The 19,255-nt window shown below is 40.0% G+C and overlaps 1 protein-coding gene and 1 long non-coding RNA gene across 4 annotated transcripts in view; one reads left to right on the top strand and one right to left on the bottom strand.

The window, feature by feature from the left end:
• LOC132139091 (EGF-like repeat and discoidin I-like domain-containing protein 3) overlaps positions 1–19,255 on the bottom strand; it is a 224,988-nt gene that overhangs the window by 155,661 nt on the left and 50,072 nt on the right. The window lies entirely within an intron of this gene.
• LOC132130163 (uncharacterized) lies at positions 3,651–6,052 on the top strand. The gene is made up of 4 exons (XR_009428681.1): positions 3,651–4,303; positions 4,494–4,571; positions 5,501–5,552; positions 5,640–6,052. It is a non-coding gene; the product is annotated as an uncharacterized LOC132130163 (long non-coding RNA).

Raw genomic sequence — 19,255 nt, 5'->3', positions numbered from 1 at the left:
GAGCACTATGAGACAGTGCTATAATACATGGTCTGCGACAGATCATCATACATTACTAGGGATTATATAACAGTTCTTTCATACACTTTCAAAAAATTGGACTTTTTTGGAATTAGCCTTTTCAGAGTAACTACACAGACCATACTGACATTGTATGGCAAGTCTTTTCACCTGGTGGCCCGTCAATCATTTTAATACAGCTTTCAGACTGATTTTGATTACATGGCTCTGCAGCCTGACATATTAGAGAGCTCTATGCAAAACTGCGACAAATCCAAATGCAGTCGGCAGACTGCAAATCAAGTTAATTTCTGAATGGTGCAAGCGCCACTAGCTTCCCCACACATGACCAGGCAGAATTTCGACATACATGTTTGACTGTGTCTTATCTAAATGCATCAATGCACATAATATATCTGCAGACAAATCTCCAGACAGAAAAAGCCAAATAATCTCACAAAATAATACTTTATTTCAACATATGTACAATAAGACTCATTCAGTGAAAGAGAAACCTCACACCTCAGAAAACATTATACAAATGTTTTAAATTATGCTTGTTTTCCTGCCAGTCCTTTTTGATGGAATTTATGGCTGAATCCTAAAAGCTTAAATGAAATACCCCTGACAATTATGTTAAATAAACACATAGTATCATCGTTATTTTCTTTTGTGTCTAACATGCTACTTCCTATTAAACTACTAAAATCAAATAAATGCATATATATATATATATATATTCATCACCATACAAATATCCATCTTGTTAATCAGGTCAATGCAATGGCATTATAGGTTGAATACTGTGTGTGTGTTGTTTTTGTGACATATCAGGACACAACTTTGTATAATGACATGGGTATGACACATGATGAGGACATAACCCATGTCCCCATTTTTCAAAATGCTTATAAACCATATAGAATGTTTTGTTTTTTGAAAAAGTAAAATGCACAAAGTTTCTTGTGAGGGTTAGGGTTAGGTGTAGGGTTGGTGTAGGGCAATAGAGTATACAGTTTGTACAGTATAAAAACCAGTATGCCTATGGGATGTCCCCACTTTTCACAAAAACAAATATGTGTGTGTGTGTGTGTGTGTGTGTGTGTGTGTGTGTGTGTGTGTGTGTGTGTGTGTGTGTGTGTGTGTGTGTGTGTGTGTGAAAGTTAGTTTAGTTTGGTTTTCCAGAGCTGATTCTCAACATGTGTTCTGAACTACTGCTGTTTAATGAGTTTCCAATCCTCCAACAGCAATTCTAAAGCACTGAGAGATTTATGGAATGAAAAAGAGCCGATCAGATTACACACAAAACCTTTCATCTCCCTTTAATCCCATTTCTCACTCATGCCAGCTCATTATGGAGGAAAATTGATAAAATGTTTTCCCAAACAAATGTCAAATTCTCTGCATCATGATCCAACTAAAACACACAATATCAGTGAGTGATCCACCCAATAACTTTATCTAACATGCAAAAGAATGATGGTGCAAAAGTTCTTAAAGCAAACACAATTACAGGCATCAAGACAACAAGTCAACACAATCACCAACGTGATCTCATGAGAATAAGTGTGTATTTTTACGTTAAATGTGGTTCTGCCACATGTACATTTACTTACGTTTTCATGCACATAAAAACGTACAGCATTAAAATGTACAAATACTTACGTGTTAGCAGCTAAAAAAACGTAAAAATCTAACGTAAAGTGTGAATGTATATGAATCCCCATGTATTAATATTAAAACCGTGGCTTTAATGATTTAAATCTGTTGTATTTAATTGTCATATCAATACAAGTTTTTATTGAATTTATTGAAAGCAGTTTACTCATCTACTTAAAAGGAAATAACATTTCTGTGCATGCTGAAAACTCGTTTCGGGGGATTACATAATGTTAAACGAGACTACACTTTGAAACCTTAAAATGAATATAACTTATGTAATTGTTTAACCATTTTGTAATATTTTGCTATGCGATTTTCTCCTATCCAATGACTGACAATACAACCATAGATACACAAAAGCACAGCATAAAATTACAAATCACATCTATTTAATTTGTTTCCTGTACTCCATATCTTTAGAATCCAGATGTTTACAAGGAACATCAAAACATCAACATTCAGCCCTTTATCAATCGATCTTCATTCTCAGCAATAGCGACCATCACAGTCAAAGCCCGCGCTCGTTATGATTTGAATTTGAAAATAGCGCCAGTGCACCACCCTCGAGAAACGTTATGACATGGTTTACGGCACTGATATCGAACGCTCATTGGTTCTCACCTAATTCGTCACAGATTGCGACATGCAGTGTTTCAGTTGATAGACATTTGAAATCAGTACTGCGCCAGTGCGCCTTCACGGAGAAAAGACAGATACATAATTTCAAGGATTAATAAATTAAACTCTGCTCTGTACCCTATAAAAACTATTACCTTCAGAGAGGACTGCAACTGGAACTCATTATCATTTGAACTACTTTTGGTACCACTTTTGATGTTTTCGCAAAAAATAAATGATTAACGTTACGTTTGTTTGTCTGTTATTCTTTATTTATAATAGTAACGTTATGTAGTTTTAAGAAATGGTTATGGGTAGGTTTAGGGGTAGGATTAAGGTAAGTAATTTCCAACGCAATTGATGACGGCACGAAGGAGAGCAAGAGATACCAGTCAGGTAAGAAAATCTAAAGTTTTTCTTGTGTTAAGTCAAAGTCTTTAATTTCTCTTAGAGTTTCTGTTTTGGGGTGCTTTTGATTTGCAGTCTAGTATTGTGTAATCGGTTTACTGCACCGTTAATAGATGATTTTGAGCGGTTGGGAGATGTGAAAGCACATGACTCTCTGTAACGTATTGACTTGAGTATATATATATATAACGTTACACTAGGGCTGAAACAATTAGTCGACATTATCGACAAAGTCGACGATAAAAAAAAATTGTCTGCAAATGTTTTTGAGTAACGTTAGTGGTTTGATCTCGTATGCCTAATGTGAAAGCCTCCAATAATGCAGTTTGGCCAGTGTGGCGCTATAGCGCAAGATTGTAATACACTCTCCTGATTCAATTCAAAAGAAGAAGATAGCACTTCAGTTTGAGGAAACCGAGCCGATCCGAACCTTGGATGAATATGTAAATATATACTGCACGCCTTCCTCTCAATAACTGCATAAACTGACCGCGATGTAAAAGCAGCTCTTAAGAACATATTTGATTACAGCGATGTGGATGTTTGCACGAACTCTGAGGTTCTCCAGCCACTCCAGTAAAGAAAAGTCCAGTCACGTTTATTTATATAACAGTCCTTATGCAATAGATAGCTTTTCAATATTAAACATGAAAATACAGAGTCAGTGTCGCTAGAATTATAACTTGATTTCCTGTTATAAAGCAGCTCTCCAGTGTGGACCTAGCTAATCATAAATTTATTTTATAATTGGGGGAAATATTTCATTAAAGTTTTAGTTCTGCGCTAGATCAAACCAAACTGTTTTAAATATCATAACCCAATAAGGTATTTTAAGAGAGATTGTATTTATTAGTAAAATGTTTATCCAAAAATAAAACGTCCTATCACTTACCTTTACTTTTATTATACATATGGCTTACAATAAGAGATTTTAAGAGGCAGAATGATTTGTCATTCAGCTACTTCCTCCTATAGCTAATCAAATGGCGAATAGGAGTTTCTGTCTTCTCATTTTGTGTGCAAAATATATTTATTTGTATAAATTAATTGTATACTAGTAATACATAATGACTTTCAAAAGCGGAAGTAATTACCTTTATTTGTTAGAATATGTATATTTTAACTAATGGCAAAAGCTAAATAATCAATAAATGTCTAACCATGAAATGTCTACGAGTTTGGAGAGCCCTGGCTCAGCACAGTGAAAGTATTTGAAGCTTTGTTTATGAACATGGCGGTGTGGTCATACAATGACTTTAAACCGGACACTACTCTGAGCTGTTCACATTATACAAATGCTCCAGATATGTAATCAGGTTCACCCTTTTGGAATGGTAAACATGACACTATTCATCACTCACACAAATAAATCACTTAATATTTTGATAATGGAATTAGTTTTTGCTGTTAAACCTTTTTTTTTTTTTTTGTAACACATTGCACTTCATGTGTTTACAGATTTGTGCAGAATTTGAGACATACAGAATTACCATAGGCCCATTAGAATCAACGATCTTTGCCAAAATGGATCCGCACTGCAAAACTTGAAGATGTTTGCATACTGAAGAAGAGTGCTTGGACAAATACTGAAACCCTCTTGGTGCCCACTACACAGGTAAGAACAACTGCACTCAACACAACCTCGTATTAAAACATTTTTCTCTCACTGGCCACTGGGAATTGACAAAAAAAGATAGATATAATAAGATTAGGTTTATTAATACAATACAAAATATGTGGTATTACTATAAACTGACAGATTATGAATGCATTTGCCTCCCAAAAAACATTCATTTTGATGCAAGGCAGGGGTGTCCAGACCTGCTCTAGGAAAGCCAGTGTTCTGTGGAGTTTAGCTCTAACACACCTGCCTGGAACTTCTAGTAATACTTTATTGTTTTAAAATTCCCAAGAACCTTGATTAGCTAGTTCAGGTGTGTTTAAATGGCTAGGTCACCCAAAAATAAACATGTCATTAATTACTTACCCTCATGTAGATGTAGTCTGAGCACGCGGACGCACTTCCGGAAAAATCGGCCAAAAAAAAGGCCAAAGACTGGCCGATTACCAATGGCGTATTTTAAGCAAAAACCGTCCGGTTTCCGATTGATGGCGGGTCAACCAATGCATCCCTAATATTTTTATGAAAATGCAAGAGATTTCTGAACCTCCATAAAGGCTGCAATGCCACTGAAATGTTCCCAGAGTCATATTAAGGACATGTGACATCAATGCTTCAACCACACTTTTACAAAGCTACAAGAATACGTTTTTGTGCAAGGAAAACAAAAATAGCAATTTTATTCAACAATTCTTCTCCAAATCACATATGCCGCAATTATGGAGAGTAACAAGAGGCATGAACATTCCTTTCCTCTGCATGTAATCAAGGCTCAGCGCATGCGTTTTCTAGGTCAGCAGCACCATGCGCATGAATTATTTACGTGCTGTTGATAATGGTGGAAGATGCGATTTGGAGAAGAATTGTTGAATAAAGTCGCTGTTTTGGTTTTGTTTGCACAAAAAAGTATTCTTGTAGCTTTGTAAAATTATGGTTGAACCACTTATGTCACATGACTGATGTGATGATTTACTGATGTCCTTACTATGTTTCTGGGACTGGGAACATTCCAGTTCTGTTGCTTACCGTACAGGGTCCAGATGTGTGTACCATTTTCCACTGTAATGTTTGTTAGAATCCCATCTTGACTGCTTGCCTGTATTTCCCATAAGAAGATGAATGACTGACTTTTTTTTCCATGTAATTTTTGAAAAAAGAACAAAGGCTAAATTTTGTTGTTTTCATCTTCAGACTAATGAAATTGAAGTATCCAAATGAAGACCCTAGCAGTATGGAGTATATGGTGAGTTTTTTTTTTCAAGGTTAATAAATGATTTGTTAAAGTTAATACACAAGAATTTGAGTTCTCCATGCTTTTAAGTACTTCTAGGATACAGATGTTGCCAGCAATCAGGAGGTGATCCAGAAGACTCGTGGGAATCTATTTGAAGTTGCAGTCATTGAAGACAGTCCAGCAGAAGTTGGAGTTTTAAAGGATAAAGTTCTTCAAGACCTATAGCAGTTTACAGTCTGCAAAACCATGTTTCTGGGACTGATATATGGACTGAACTTGAGCAACCCTCCTGAACTCAGGTACACATTTGGAATACTGAAGAAGTTATTTCTGGAGCCAGTTCCTGTTCCTGGAATAAGGTTTGATTGGTTACCCATGAATGCCAGTTAGAAAATGAGTAGTTTCATATTTCCGCTATTTTGTGTAATTTTGTAACATGGTTTCAACTGTATTTAACTGTGTGTAATTATTTATTGCTTGTTTAACAAATACACTTTGATCATTTGTGACATCTTGTCGTTTGACTCATTACAAGACAAATCACACAAAAAGTGCTTTGTTGAAGGGGGTAACTTTAAATAGAAAATATTTAGTTAAAGTAACTAGAACTAATTGTGTGGAACCACTGTCCATAATTGAAATGAGTAATTTGAAACAAACCTCCTTATGTTGATAGAGTGAAACAAATTTGGCTAGATTGTAATAAACCAAAACATGTTCAGTTAACTTAACTTAAGTTGAAGCAAAATGAATAAATTGATTTGGTTGGACATTACTATTTCACATAGATTCTACCTCATTCAATTGTGTTGTCACAACACAAGGAGTTTGCATAGATTAAAAAAATTCCATTAATGTTATCGAAACACAATTTGGTTGTGTGGAACCACTGTCCATAATTAAACTAAGTAAGTTTAAAGAGTCATTTTTTTGAGTGATACTCACTTTTTCTGCACGACTATATTTTAGATCCCTTAAGCCTACCCAGTACCTAACTTTAACAACAGCATTAGGAGTTTATTGAGTTTGTAGTTAATAGTTAGTTAATTGTGAGAATTTATCCCTAAACCAGTTGAACCACTAAAAAGTTGATCAAAAGTGATAAAGACATTTATAATGTTTCAAAAGATAAGTCTTCTTAAAAAAAAAAACACATATACAATACATATGTATATTGTAAACACACACACACACACATCTTGATTCTATAATATTTAATCTTGATTAACTATTCAGCGTGACCATTTGGATGAATTATTTGTCATTATGAACTGTCTTTGGATGGCCATGGCTTAATGTGTGAAAAGCTGCACGCAGTGTGGAGTGCTGTGTGAGTCACAGACGCAGCATCCACATCTCTCTTCCAATAGATCGTGACAAGGTCAGAGCAGATTTGGGTAATGAATCTAATCTGCATTTAGCACAGTGGAATTCCAAGTGATGGGCCTGTCGCCTCCCACTAGACACCAGCTTCAGGGGGTGTATTCAGTCTGAGAGTGTCTTTGTTTATCGCAGATAGAGATATCGTGCCATTATTTTTAAGCAACATTTTTCCTGCAGCTGGTAAAGCATGATGGCAGCATCCATCCATCTATCTATCTATCTATCTATCTATCTATCTATCTATCTATCTATCTATCTATCTATCTATCTATCTATCTATCTATATCATGGCAGAAATTTTGAAAATAAACATCTTTTCACTTGATTTAGAAAACTGAAATAGCAGAAGGTCAAACAGAATTAAAAACCTTCAGTATCGATCATAAATAAAATTACTTCTTTATTTGTTGACTCAAGAATCAGTGTAACATTTAAGACAGCATTTGAGATGCCTTCCAAAAATATGTATGAATGTAAAATGATATAGGATAACATAACTGTTTAAATTATCTACAACAAAATAGAAAGAGTTTTGGTGATAACTAAACGAATATGTAATTTCTATAATACTGATTTCTCGCTAGAAATAACATCAAAAGTACAAAATGTTAGTCAGAAATATACATTTACACACAAACCGATCACCAAACACAACTTTCAGACACCATCTTTATTTTTTAGCTCAACTGTCACGGAATGGAATGCACAGGATTGTGGGATATCAAAGGCAGCGAAGGATACATTATGCTGCCTTTAAGTTTAATTTAAGTAGAAGAAGGTACCTCCAGAGACAGGAACTAAAGCAGAATTTGGGTTTGGATGTGTCTTGATGCCTACCTGCCTTGGAATGCTGCCTCCGAAGGCAGCATTTTAGAGCTTTCAGACACAGCCAGGGTCTACAAAAGATGTTATTATATATAGCATTATTTTCTTCATTATGATATCAGGACATTATGGTTTATGCCAAACTACAATGAACTGCATGTTATGTGTATTTTTATTATTATTAATTAATTGAAAGGACAAAGACTATTGTCACAACATTGACCGATAAAAATAACTAAAGTATAATAGCCTCTTAAACTCCCAAGTCACTACATTGGTGCGTGTTATTGTTTGTGACTTATATAGGCATGCATTTTATGCTCACGTGCCAGAAAAAAATTTAAATTAACCCGAACTCAGAGTAGTACACACTGTAAAACCCGACAAGTTAACTTAACTCAAACCGTTTGAGTAAACAGATATCCTTAAGTTATGTTAACTCAATCCATTTGAGGAAACCGGTTGCCTTAAACCGTTTAAGTTGAAAAAAGCTAACAGTTATGAGTACTCTGAGCTTAATTCAGTTGAGTTCACTGAAAGAAGATATACATTGCAATTAAGTAATTAAGTGATTAATTGAGTGATAATTGAGTTTAGTGATGAACACCTGCTGTTAACAAACAGAATCACTGAAGAAAAGAGAGAAAGGAACTACAGCTGACTTCAGACACAGCCTCACTCAAACCTGACAAGTTATGTTAACTCAAACCGTTTGAGGAAACCGGTTGCCTTAAACCATTTAAGTTGAAAAAAACTAACAGTTATGAGTACTCTGAACTTAATTCAGTTGAGTTCACTGAAAGAAGATGTACATTGCATTCAAGTAATTAAGTGATTAACTGAGTGCTGATTGAGCATTAGTGATGAACAGCTGCTGTTAACAAACAGAATCACTGAAGAAAAGAGAAACACAAGAACTACTACAACTGACTTCAGACACAGCCTTAGATTAAATCAACTGAAATAAAATACATGAAATCTCTCAAGATCTGATTAAACAACCCCACAAACAGCATCACAAGCTCCACTTATTAATAACCAGACTGACTTTATTTCTGTCAGACGTCTACAGAAGATCTTATTGAGAATGAAGTAAGGTTTAGATGTTGATTTATTGTTTCATTTGAAGTAACCATGTTAGAGATCAGTGTTTGCTTTAGTTGGGCTCTTGACCCTTGACTTCTGTCTTTGTGTTTTCTCTGGCTGTTATAACCATGTGTTTCTAAAACACATTTGTTGTAACTCAAAAGCCCAGAAGAAATGCCATCAGGTGTTAACCTGTACCTAGGCGTAGGTTGTTGTACTTTATATTGGCGATGGTAATCATCAATTATTGAACTGTACGGAGTCTAATCTCTGATGAAATAGTTATTGTGTAATTTGATTCATTATAGTAAAAGTTATTTTAAGAGCCAGTGGTTCTGTGATAATCAGTTAATCTGAATGACTTTTCAAATAGTGTGGTCTTCTACGGTGTCAAACAGTCACACAAAGACATCAATAATCAGAATATGAACCTCAACAATGGTGACCATAAAAAAGCATGCTGCAATGCATGCTGGGTACTACTGTAGTACAAAACTCATCCATGGCTCCCAGCATACTCTGCAGCATTTCTTAAAACTACATAACGTTACTGTTATAAATAAACAAATAACAGACAAACAAACGTAACTTTAATCATTTATTTTTTGCGCAAATATCAAAAGTGGTACCAAAATTAGTTCAAATGATAATGAGTTCCAGTCGCAGTCCTCTCTGGAGGTAATAGTTTTTATAGGGTACAGAGCAGAATGTAATTTATTAATCCGTGAAATTATGTATCTGTCTTCTCCGTGAAGGCGAACTGGCAAATGTCTATCAACTGAAACACGACATGTCGCAATCTGTGACGAATTATGTGAGAACCAATGAGCGTTCGATATCAGTGCCGTAAACCATATCGTAATGTTTCTCGAGGGTGGCGCACTGGCGCTATTTTCAAATTTGAATCATAACGAGCGCGGGCTTTGACTGTGACGGACGCTGTTGCTGAGAATGAAGATGAAGATCGATTGATAAAGGGCTGAATTTGGATATGTTCCTTGCAAACATCTGGATTCTAAAGATATGGAGTACAGCAAACAAATAAAATGGATGTGATTTGTAATTGTTGCTGTGCTTTTGTGTATCTATGGTTTGCATCATGCACATAAATGTTATTTCCTATTAAGTAGATGAGTAAACTGCTTTCAATAAATTTAATAAAAACATGTATTGATATGACAATTAAATACAACAGATTTAAATCATTAAAGCCACGATTTTAATAGTAATACATGGGAATTCATATACATTCACACTTTTTGTTAGATTTACGTTTTTTTTAGCTGCTAACACGTAAGTATTTGTACGTTTTACTGCTATAAATACGTCTAAGTTGTACGTTTTTATGTGCATGAAAACGTAAGTAAATGTACGTGTGGTAGAACCACATTTAACGTAAAAATACACACGTATTCTCATGAGATCACGTTGATGAAGGACGTAGATTGAAAAGCAGTTAATGATTAATGTTTGTGTTTCATTTATGCATTTGCTTAGCTCCATTGTGGACATGACTATGTGTGTGCCTGAGGCAGATAGCAAATGTAAAAGTGATTAGTGTATATTGTTTGATTGCTTTTGTTTGAAGATTTCAGGTAGTGGTTAAGCACTGGCAACTGACATACAAGACCCTTATGGTGTTAAAGGGCTTGCAAAAACATGTTTGAGAACCTCCCACGTCTCATGTGGATTACATTGCAGGGCACACAATATTGCCTCAAAGTGTTCTTTATGAAAGAGAAAATGTGCAGTTTAATAAAACTCTTTATTTACCATAAAGTTACAAAATGAACATCATCTGTTGGGGATCTGCTCTCTGAATAAAAGGCAACAACTCAGTGTTAATTGGCTCTTCCAGCCCACCCCATGCACAAAGGAAATTTTGATTTTTATATGCCATGCCTTATACATATTACCCAAAGCTATCTATGGCTACTGGCAACTTTTGCTCTGAATCAGTGTGTTTTACACATCTGTTTTCAAGTATCCTGCCAAATACCTATTGCTTATCAGCAGGACGGTACTCACTAGCTCTGAGTTTTGGCATGCATAGCTCCACACACTCTGAGATCCAAATTACACTACCTAAGCATTTAAAAGGGCACTGTGCACATCACAGACACTTGTAATGCTGTGCTATTGTGTTTTTATGCATGGCTTCTGTAAGGAACATAAATAAATAAATAAATAAATACACACACTATTGGAACAGCTAAATAATTTAATTAATTTAAATCTTCTTGTTAGTTTCAACTTAATAGGCTTTGAATAAATAAAGCAATGACTTGTAACTAACAATGAAGTTTATCATAATTGGAACATGTAAGTTAGTCATTTATCCAAAGTGACACAGAACACTTATTACAGGGACAGAAAATCAGGACAAATGGTCTTGCTCAGTGGCATAATCATGAAAGCTCTTGAAATACCTTTATGAGATTCTGAACTAAAGCATTTCTGATACCAGTCCAGATGTTTAACCACAACTACACGAAATGTCATGAAAGCCAAATGAAAAAGTTACAGTCCAAAAAGTCAAGCTTGAAGCATTGGTATAAAATAATAATAATAATAATAATAATAATAATAATAATAATAATAATAATAATAATAATAATAATAATAATAACAATAATTATTAATAATAATAATAATAATAATAATAATACATTTACATTTATTCATTTAGCAGACGCTTTTATCCAAAGCGACTTACAGATGAGGACAGTGGAAGCAATCAAAAACAACAAAAAGAGCAATGATATATAAGTGCTATAACAAGTCTCAGTTAGGTTAACACAGTACACGTAGCATGGGATTTTAAATAATATAATAAATAAAAAGAAAACCGATAGAATAAAAAAAAAGAATAGAGCAAGCTAGTGTTAGAGGTGTCAGGAAAACAACTGGACACAGATGCAGGTTACAGTGTGAGAACAATTTATTCAAAAAGTCCAAAAGAAAAAACTCCCTCCAATGAACAGAAACAGGCCGAGAAATAAGGCAAAAAGGTCCAACAGAAAAATAAAAGACTTCAATGTCCTTGCGTAAACACCCGGCAGGGGGCGCCCAACGGCGCGGCCGCGTAGAGAGCGGAGAGGGGAGGAAGACACGAGAGAGCCAGTAACAGAGCAAACCAAAACACTTCTGAGGAATGCAGGTGCCCGGTCTAGGAAATGAGGGAGGGGAAAAAATAAAAAACAAAACAAAACCAGTAGCAGCAGACAATGGCACGACAGAGCAAGACTAGACAGAATGGCTACACATGGACTATAGTCGAACAACGATCTGGCACCGATTGGCGCGACAGATGGGAATAAATAGAGCAAGAGATGAACAGACATTGAATTCAGGTGAGTGGAGTCAAACAATTAGAAGCAGAAACTGTAGTAATGAGGGGGAGGGAGGAACGCCACAGATAGGTGCAAGACAAACGATCAAAACCAAAACAAAACAACATGTGCACACGAAATGCAGACATATACAAAGACACACACACACACCGAAGAACGGGGTGATCAGCCGGCGCCGCAGGAAGGGGCTCACCTCGTCGCCGGTAGAAGTCCTTGACCAGTGTCCGATCCAAGATGTCCCGTGCCTGAACCCAGCTCCTCTCCTCTCCTCTGGGCCATAGCCCTCCCAGTCCACAAGATATTGAAAGCGCCGACCCCTACGTCGGACATCTAGCAACTTCCACACAGTATAGACCGGGGAGCCATCCACTAGATGGGAGGGAGGGGGGGTTGGGGAAGAGGGAACAAGATGGGAATGGAACACAGGTTTAACCCTGGAAACATGGAAAACAGGGTGCACCCGACCAAGCGTGGTAGGGAGCTTGAGCTGCACCGCCACCGGACTCAGGACCTTGGTGATCCTGCATGGGCCAATGAACCTGGGTGCCAACTTGCGTGAGGCTACCCTGAGAGGCAGGTCCTTGGTGGAAAGCCATACCCTTTGACCACACACATAGCGGGGAGCAGGAGTCCGGTGATGATCGGCCGCTGCTTTGGTCCGCCTATTAGCCTGGGCCAAGGCCGCCTTAGCCCTCTTCCAGGTGTGTCGACACCGTCGGACAAAAGCCAAAGCAGACGGGACCGCAGCTTCGGGTTCCTGTGTGGGAAACAAGGGAGGTTGATAACCAACAGAACACTGGAATGGGGACATACCTGTGGCAGAAGCCGGAAGGGAGTTATGGGTGTATTCTACCCAGGACAGCTGTTGACACCAGGAGCTGGGATTGTGGGATGCCAGGCAGCGAAGAGTGCGTTCCAAATCCTGGTTTGCCTGCTCGGACTGCCCGTTGGTCTGGGGATGGAATCCTGATGACAGACTCGTAGAGGCCCCGATCTGCCGACAGAACTCCCTCCAAAACCGAGAGACAAACTGGGGACCCCTATCAGAGACCACGTTGAACGGAAGACCATGAATCCGGAATACGTGATCAACCATCACCTGAGCAGTCTCTTTGGCTGAGGGGAGCTTGGGAAGGGGAATGAAATGGGCCACCTTAGAGAAAACGGTCCACCACCATAAGAATGCCGGTGTTACCCTTAGATTCCGGGAGGCCAGTGACAAAATCAAGGGCCAAATGTGACCACGGGCGAGAAAGGATGGGCAACGGGTGGAGCAGACCAACGGGAGGCGCATTGGAAGTCTTGTTCTGAGCGCACACCGAGCAGGCAGCCACGAACTGCCTGACATCCTTGGCCATGGATGGCCACCAGAATCGCTGACGGATGGCAGCCAGTGACCTCCGGACTCCTGGATGGCAGACCAGCGTGGACGAGTGACCCCACTGGATTACTTCAGAACAAACAGATTACTTGGTGGGAACAAACAGATTACCTGCTGGACCCCCATTCGGCACAGGCCCCTTAAGTAGGGCCTCCTCTACTCGTCTCTCGATGTCCCAAGAGAGGGATGCCACCACCACCCCTTTGGGCAAGATGGTGTCTGCTGACTCCTCCCCCCCAGGAGCCTCGAAGAGACGAGAAAGAGCATCTGGCTTAACATTTTTGGACCCAGGCCTGTATGATAGGGTGAAATTGAACCGGCCAAAGAAGAGGGCCCAGCGAGCCTGTCAGGAGCTCAGCCTCCTGGCTGAACGGATGTACTCAAGGTTCTTGTGATCCATCCAGACCAGGAAGGGCCGAGCTACGCCCTCCAACCAGTGACGCCACTCCCCCAAATCCAGCCTGACCGCCAACAACTCCCGATTACCTATGTCGTAATTCCGTTCTGGGGGACTCAGGCGGTGGGAGAAGAAGGCACAGGGATGCACCTTTCCATCCTCGTGTGACTGCTGAGATAGGACTGCGCCCACACCGACATCTGAGGCATCCACCTCAACAATGAATTGACATTCAGGGTCTGGAATAGACAAGACAGGAGCAGAGATAAAACGGGACTTTAATTTATCAAAGGCCTCCTGTGCCCCTGTATTCCACTTGAACGGTACCTTGGGAGAGGTGAGTGCCGTTAAAGGTGCAGCAATCTGACCAAAGTTCCGGATGAACCGCCGATAGAAGTTGGCAAACCCCAGGAACCACTGCAGAGCTTTACGAGAGTCAGGAGCTGGCCACTCGGCAATGGCCCTTACCTTACAGGGGGTCCGCTTTGATCTCCCCCGCAGAAACAACGAACCCTAGGAACGGAACTGACTGGGCATGAAAGACGCACTTCTCCGCATTAACATAGAGTTGGTTCTCCAGCAGCCGTTGTAACACCTGGCGAACATGCTGAGTGTGTACCTGCAGAGATGGGGAAAATATCAAGATATCATCAAGATACAAGAAGACGAAGCAATTCACCATGTCTCTCAACACGTCGTTAACCAGGGCCTGGAAGACCGCTGGGGCATTGGTCAGACCAAATGGTAGGACCCGGTACTCAAAGTGTCCCGTGGGTGTGTTGAAAGCTGTCTTCCACTCATCCCCCTCACGTATGCGAATCAGGTGATAGGCATTCCGAAGGTCTAGCTTGGTGAAGACCTTGGCTCCCTGCAATAGCTCAAAGGCAGATGACATAAGAGGCAAGGGGTACCTGTTCTTAATAGTGATGTCATTCAGGCCTCGGTAATCTATACAAGGACGCAAGGAGCCGTCCTTCTTCTTGACAAAGAAGAACCCAGCACCTGCAGGAGATGAAGAGGGTCAGATGAGACCAGATTTGAGGGATTCATTAATATATTTGTCCATGGCCTCTCTTTCAGGGCCTGAAAAGGAAAACAAGTGACCCTTGGGTGGAGAAGTGCCTGGGAGGAGCTCAATGGCACAATCATAAGGGTGATGTGGAGGTAAGGAGGTGGCCCGGGACTTACTAAACACCTGGCACAGGTCGTGGTACTCCACCGGGACCCCCTTCAAATCAGCAGCCTCCACCTGCAAGACAGGACACACAGACACAGGAAAAGAGGCGGCACCCAAACAAGACGCAAGACAAAACTTACTCCAAGACAAGACAGAGTTGCTGGACCAATCCACGTGAGGGCCATGTTGCACCAACCACGGGTGCCCCAGAACTATGGGAGCACTCGGGGATTCAAGAAGGTACAGTGTGGTCACCTCACGGTGATTGCCCGAGACTATTAGATTGACAGGAGGAGTAACATAGGAGACAGTGGTGATCAAAGTGCCATTCAATGAACGGGCAGGAATAGGTTCAGGAAGAGGAATGACAGGAATCCCCCAATGGGTGGCTAGAGAGAGGTCCATAAAGTTGCCCTCAGCTCCCGAGTCAACCAGTGCTGCACAGGAGTTAAAGACATCACCAAACTGAATTGAGACAGGAAGGAAAGTACGAGAGGGGGGGGGATGCAATAAAGGGGTAACGCTCACCAGGATCCCCCTCTTTACTGGTGAGCCTTGACTTTTAATGGACAGCCTGCTGCGAAGTGACTGCATTTGCCACAATACAGACACAGCCCTAGGACGAGGCATTGCTGCTTCTGTTGAGGAGTGAGCCGAAGGAGCCCCACCTGCATAGGCTCAGGCTCAGTGGTTTCTGTGGAGGAAACAGGTGACGACTCAGTCCTCCAGGGTGGACGAACTGCCAGGCGCTGACGGCGGCGGCCCTTGATCCGCAATGCCATATTAACAAGATCGTCAAAGTCATGTGGCAAGTCCTGAGTGGCTAGCTCATCCTGGATGTCATCCTCTAGCCCTGCACGGAACATAGCACGACAGGCCTCCTCATTCCAATCGCAGGTAGCTGCCAGAGTCTTGAAATGAATCGCATAGTCCGTCCCTGAGCGACCCGCCTGACGGAGCCATGCTAGCTGGTCAGCTGCTTCCTGACCTCTGGCAGAGCGGTCAAATAGCCTCTCCATCTCCTGGTGGAAATCCTTGAAAGAGGCACAACAGGGAGCTTGAGTCTCCCAGACGGAGGTTCCCCAGTCTCTAGCCTTGCCAGTTAGAAGAGTCAAGACAAAAGCCACTTTGGACATCTCAAGCGCGTATGTGCATGGCTGCAAGGCAAACACCACAGAACACTGGGACTACAAGGCCCGGCAGGAATTGGGGTCCCCATCATAGGGTGGTGGGTTATTGCAGCGGGGCTCAGGCTCATGGCGAGGAAGATGGTGAGCTGCACCACCCTATGCAGCCTCTCGTTGCAGCTCTTGGATGCGGGTGGTTAGCTCAGCCACTTGGTTGGCTAGGAACTCCACCTCCCTTATGGTGTTCATCAATCTGGCTTCATGCTGGCCCAAAAGAACACCCTGCTGGGTGACTGCGGTTCTGACAGAATCTGCGCCTGCTATGTCCATCTTGGCCAGATCGTTCTGTCAGGAACACAACTGGACACAGATGCAGGTTACAGTGTGAGAACAATTTATTCAAAAAGTCCAAAAGAAAAAACTCCCTCCAACGAAAAGAAACAGGTCGGGAAATAAGGCAAAAAGGTCCAACAGAAAAATAAGAGACTTCAATGTCCTTGCGTAAACACCCGGCAGGGGGCGCCCAACGGCGCGGCCGCATAGAGAGTGGAGAGGGGAGGAAGACACGAGAGAACCAGAAACGGATGCAAACCAAAACACTTCTGAGGAATGCAGGTGCCCGGTCTAGGAAATGAGGGAGGGTAAAAAAAAAAAAAAAAAACTAAACCAGTAGCAGCAGACAATGGCATGACAGAACAAGACTAGACTGAATGGCTACACATGGACTATAGTCGAACAACGATTTGGCACCGATTGGCGCGACAGATGGGAATAAATAGAGCAAGAGATGAACAGACATTAAATTCAGGTGAGCGGAGTCAAACAATTAGAAGCGGAAACTGTAGTAATGAGGGGGAGGGAGGAACGCCACAGATAGGTGCAAGACGAACGAACAAAACCAAAACAAAACACCATGTGCACACGAAATGCAGACATATACAAAAACACACACACACCGAAGAACGGAGTGCTCAGACAGCGGACATGACAAGAGGTCTTTACATACGTACACACACACACACACACACACACACATACACATACACATACAATTGCATAATAAATGAAAAGAAAATAGAATACAAAAAGATTAGAAAGGTAGTTAGATTTTTTTTAAAAAGCCAGCACCCCCCATTATGGGACTCACAGCTGAAGTGCTCTACCTAACTTATAAATGTCTTGAAAGTTTTACCACACTTAAATCTTTTTTTATTTGATATAAAAATACATGAAATGAGTCCAGGAGCAATCTAGAAAAGTAATGGGTTGAAAGCCATATGTCTCATGAGTTTCTATTTCAAATCTGAATAAGATATCATGAAAAGACTCCTGCAAATATTTTTCTGAGACTATGTCTAGACCCCCCACCCCCCAAATATAAGAAAATATATTTCCCAATAGTATTGAAGGCTTCTACAAACTATTTAGTCAGTAAACATACCACTGCATAGTTTTTTTTTTCAGTTATAAAACACTAGACAGAAACTTAGACATCATATAAGTGATTTATTTGAGCACTAGAAAAATACAATAAGAATAATTTGAGTAAGAAAAATAAGAATAATAATAATAAAAAAAAAAGATTTAACTTTGTTTGCAAATTACAGAACATCCTGAGATTGCTAGAAATGCAGTATTTACAATGAATTACGATGCAAATAAGTGCTGATGTGCTGATGGCAACTTATACAGATGGTAATAACACAAATGTGCCAAAGTAAATAATCCACTCTCTCTATTCATTTAGAAACGCGTTCACTTTGATAACCGTGATCATGCAGTAATAGCGAGCTAATTTGGGCTGATTTTGCACTCAAACAGATGGTAATCATGCAGATACATTCACATTCAACATAAAACACACTCTCACATATATAAAAACTGTTGAAAAATAAAACAAACAAAGGAAAAGGCGATCTCTATAAGTTCCGCCTCCATCAGATGACAGGTGCGTCAGAGCACGTCACTAGCCCTCAGGAGGGAGCGCCAAAATTCAAATAAACTATCTTTCGCCTATCTTTCATTCATTCTTTTTTCCGGTGGATTGTCTCATTCTGTTTGTGACACTGTACACTGCAAAACCATGCCGTTTTTTTACTACCAAGACGCAGTATCCGACCGTGAGTTATTCCATAACAGACGCAAACAGTTCTGTCGCTGAAGAACTGAAACGTAAACAAAGGAATTATGATCCATATTGCAACGTTATTGCTTCGTTCGACCAAACGTGCTCCATGAGATGTCGTTCAGTGGACCCTTACCTTTCTAACTAAACTGGGATTTACAGCTGTGGATGTGTTTATGACTTGTTATTACGACGGATCAGATATGTACAGCATTTCTAATATTCATGTTTTTATGTGTACTGCTCACACAAATGTAGCAAATACAGTCTTTATAAGCTTTCCATTGAAAAACAGCAATCTGTCGTCGATGCTTGAGGCTTAGATCTTTATAATGATACATAGTTTGTCAAGATTAAATTTGTCCCGTTTCATTTAATCTATTCATAAACACTGACACGTGCAAGTTGAGAGACTTTCAGGATGAGGGCGTCGGGGTGCAGGCTAAGAGGTTAAGAATAGAATTAGAATAGTGAGTGTTAAAGTTAGAGGGTCAAATAAAGATGGAAGAGATGTGTTTTAAGCCGATTCTTGAAGATGGCTAAGGACTCAGCTGCCCAGATTGAGATGGGGAGGTCATTCCACCAGGAGGGAACATTTAATTTAAAAGTCCGTAAAAGTGACTTTGTGCTTCTTTGGGAAGGCACAATCAAGCGACATTCACTTGCAGAACGCAAGCTTCTAGAGGGCACATAAGTCTGAAGTAACAAATTTAGGTAAATGGGTGCAGAGCCAGTGGTAGTTTTGTAGGCAAACATCAATGCCTTGAATTTTATGCGAGCAGCTATTGGAAGCCAGTGCATATTGATAAACAGAGGTGTGACGTGTATTCTTTTTGGCTCATTAAAAATTAATCTTGT

This window comes from Carassius carassius, chromosome 4, assembly GCF_963082965.1.
Source record: "Carassius carassius chromosome 4, fCarCar2.1, whole genome shotgun sequence".
Lineage (NCBI taxonomy): Eukaryota > Metazoa > Chordata > Actinopteri > Cypriniformes > Cyprinidae > Carassius > Carassius carassius.
This window is presented reverse-complemented; position numbering and strand designations above follow the sequence as displayed.